This window comes from Borostomias antarcticus, assembly GCF_949987555.1.
Source record: "Borostomias antarcticus genome assembly, chromosome: 1".
NCBI classification, from domain to species: domain Eukaryota; kingdom Metazoa; phylum Chordata; class Actinopteri; order Stomiiformes; family Stomiidae; genus Borostomias; species Borostomias antarcticus.
In genome coordinates this window covers 4,898,559-4,902,315 of record NC_140234.1, presented here as the reverse complement: position 1 = coordinate 4,902,315, position 3,757 = coordinate 4,898,559, and the positions used below count along the sequence as shown (strand labels likewise).

Below are 3,757 nucleotides of genomic sequence, written 5' to 3'. Positions count from 1 at the left end.
GTCTAACAGCTAAGAACATTTATAAAGCAATAAATTACATTAAATTACATGTTTGCTATTTGGGGGTACTTGATACTAGGTGCCACAGTGCCCATTCAAAATGTGCACACAGCTCCCTGTGGCCGCTGGGTGGTTTATATCAAATTGTGCCCAATGTGTGACACAATGACCTCAATACAGGTAGATGGCGCTCAAACCCTTCTGGTAAATCCAGCTAGAACCAGCTACAAACCTTAGCTGGTCATTAGCTGAGCCCTGTACTACGAAGCTGGATTACGGGGTTATCGCGATAACTTCAGGTTCAAGACTGGTTCATCCGTATCACGAAGGTGGATCTCTTTTCACCGCGTTATATCGCCATTATGCTGGCGAGCTACCTGCTCGGTGGCAGGTTAAGTTCCAGATTACGGCTCGACGCTATAAAAACACCGGTATCAACCAGTCAATACATGCGGAAAATGGCTTGTCCTTTCTTAGAGGATCCCGTGGAGCTCGGTGCGCGAATAGTTAGAGGGTCTCTAAGGAAGGCGAGAGTATTTAAGGACCGACAAAACCCATTAGAGTTTTCGGATGACTATTTATATGAAAGATACCGATTTTCGGCAGAAGGAATCATTTATATCTGTCAGCTGCTTGAGCCACATGTAGCTACAGTCAAGTCATGCGCTTACAGTCCCACAGACTGTATGTATTGCTTTGCGGTTTCTTGCTACAGGTAGCTACATGGATGCTGTCGGCGATGCAGAAAACCTGAGTAAGAACACGGTCTGTCGCGCAATACGCAAGGTGGTCGTTGCCCTTATAGCTGCTTGACGCGTTTGTCACCTTCCCAGGCCACTTGCCCATGCAGTCCATAAAAGAGGGCTTTTATGAAATGGCAGGTAAGAACCTACTTGATATAGCCTACTGTAAACCAATATGACGTTTACTGTTGTAGCCAATGCTGCCCACTCTTTGCATTGGTTTCCCCAGAGTGATCAGTGCTATAGACTGCACACATATCCAGTGGCGATTTTAGCATGGCATTTCTGGAGGGGCAGTTTTATATTACGTCACCATCACAAGAACTAAAGGTAGCCAATTAGTCTACGGTAGGTACATCAGAGCAGAGGCTACAACACACAAAGATAACGACACATTAACACACGCAGAGTAGGCTAATTAGACCCATAAGAGAGCGCATGCCCGGTCCAGGGTTCTGAAAGTGACAAGTGCGCCCATCAGACCTGGGCACTACGCATAACCTAGTACTCCACTTATATCACAGCCAAATAGTCTACTACAGTGACGGCGCACTGTCCACATTAGTCATCATGTCCAACAAACTATGCTATCAGAGGTGCAACAGAATCGCCATACGAACCGATATGCGCGCGCGCGCGCACACACTCACGCACAAAGATGAACTCACCAATGCAGCTCACTTGAATAGGAAGGTAGCGCGGCGGTTCTTTGCGTGCGCAAACCTCTCGATGACTTTACTGTTGAAGTCAATTTGTCCCTGGATGAACGGGTTTTCAATGGAAAGCATAGCCAGGGCGTTCAGTCGCTGTTGTCCCATTGTGTTTCTTGCGAATGTTTTGATTCTCTTTAATGTTGAAAAGTTCCCGAAGCAGCACCAATTCTTCTGGTCGGTGTGGCCCTAAACGTTTTATTTCCAGTTTCTCTTCCAGTTTCAATGTACTAAACCGCACATTCAACAAATAATCTACACTATTCATTTTTGTTGCACCTGAAAACACTTTAAATCTCTACAAAACTTTAGCTAGCAGCATTGGCTAACGTAGATCGACATCGACAATGACGGTGACCCAGTAGTTCAACTTTGATCAACGTTGTTTCATTATTCCCTGGCTAAACCTGTTGCCAGGTAGATTTCGTTGGGGCAGAGACTTTTCTGCCCCTCCACCCAATGAAATCTGCGTGATATTTTTTCACATTACTCCCGACCACGCTCACATTGTCGCTATAGCAACAGTAGGGGAGAACGCTTCGGTGCCCCTCTGCCGAGTCAGAGCAGTCTGTGACACACTCATACAAAGGGAATAACTGCAAAACAGCACTATACATAGTGTCAGTCAGGTTTATTATATGTATACATGCTATTTTAACCACTGAATCACTATTTTGTATTAATTATAAATTAGATTTTTCCGAAACACAGTTGTAGGCTAAGATGCATCTTGCACAACAGCGCCACCTCTGGTGGGGCACTGCCCCACCTGCCCCTAATGTAAAATCGCCACTGCACATATCCCAATCTCCGCCACCCTTGGAGAAAATGAGGGGGATTATGTGAAGCGCAAGTCATTTCATAGCATCAATGTGCAGGTAAAGACACTTCAGTATTTGGCCTACTCATTCCTTGATATGATTGTTGTAGGAGCTGATGAAAGTTAATTCCTTCATGGCACATATGGAAATATTCACATCAATAAATATCACCTTCCAAATTCAATTCAATGTCATTATGAGAAAAGCACATGTACAACCAAATTAGTGTCAACAGGAGCAGCACAGAATCAACTATACATCATCACATCATATCAAAAAAGAAACCATCATACTCCCCCCCGCACCATCAACAGTCTAGTGCAGTCCCTGTGTTCATTCAATAATAAATAGTCAGCAGACATGTAGCAGTAATTCAGTCAATGCTTCACATGCTACATTCACTTTGAATTCTATGGTCTTATGTTGTGAACCACAAATACTTTTGCAGATGATGTGACCACAACGGCATGATCACCAGCCTTGATGCGAAGTGGCCTGGGTCAGTGCATGACTCCCGGATCTTTAGGGAGTCTACACTGTGCCACAAGTTTGAGCAAGGTATGGCAACTGTAGCCTACATAGTGTTTCTCATGTTATTTCCCACAATGCATGTGCGATACTGACCATGGCAATATTCCTCTTCAGGGCTTTTCAATGGAGTGCTGCTTGGGGACAGGGGGTATGCGTGCATGCCCTTCTTGATGACACCCTATCCTAACCCAGAGCCACAAAACACATTCAATGTGGCCCTTACCAAGACGAGGGTCAGGATAGAGATGGCTTTTGGGGTTCTGAAAGCCCGCTTCAGCTGCCTGCGCGGGCTCAGGGTGGCCCCAGAGAGAGCCTGACAAATTGTGTCGGCATGTGTTGTACTCCACAACATAGCTGGCATTAGGAAGGAGAGAGCCCCACCGGTCACCATGCAACCCCCTGATGTCGTGGACCCCATCACTTTGGATTACCCTACTGGCAGGGCTGTGAGAGGCCATCACTCAGCAATTTTTTGCATGAACATTGAACAGGAGGCATTTTGTGAAGTAACAACTTTTTATTGAAATGTAACTCAGATGTCCTCTCGTTGCTAGAAACAAAGAGAGAGACATGTTAGTTGAATTGTCAACCATGCCGGGACCATGACGCCTTTCTTACTGATATACCTTCTTTTCATACTCCAGTTTCTCCACCTCCAGCCTCAGTTTCTTAATCTCCAGGCTCACTTTCAGCCGCTGCTTCTCTTTTAGGAGGATGTCAGCCTCTTTCAGGCGTATGTCTACCTCCAGCTGCCACTTGTACAGGGCCCTCACATTGTCTGCTCCAACCTGAAACACACACACACTTGGTTTAACAAGAGCAGTCCCTTGGCCAGGCTCACTTAAGATGCAACTGCAACATTTGACTACCCTGTTTGAATTAGGCTTCATACTTTACCCCTTGTGATCGCCTCAGCGGCCTATGACAATAGGGCCTAGAAGTGAAGGCCCTA

General features: G+C 45.7%; 1 pseudogene across 1 annotated transcript; it reads left to right on the top strand.

The window, feature by feature from the left end:
- The first annotated feature begins 874 nt into the window (after positions 1-874).
- Positions 875-3,285, top strand: LOC311316112 (putative nuclease HARBI1; annotated as a pseudogene). Its single transcript has 4 exons — positions 875-881; positions 2,279-2,331; positions 2,723-2,832; positions 2,920-3,285. The product of its transcript is annotated as a putative nuclease HARBI1 (transcript).
- The last annotated feature ends 472 nt before the right edge of the window (positions 3,286-3,757 follow it).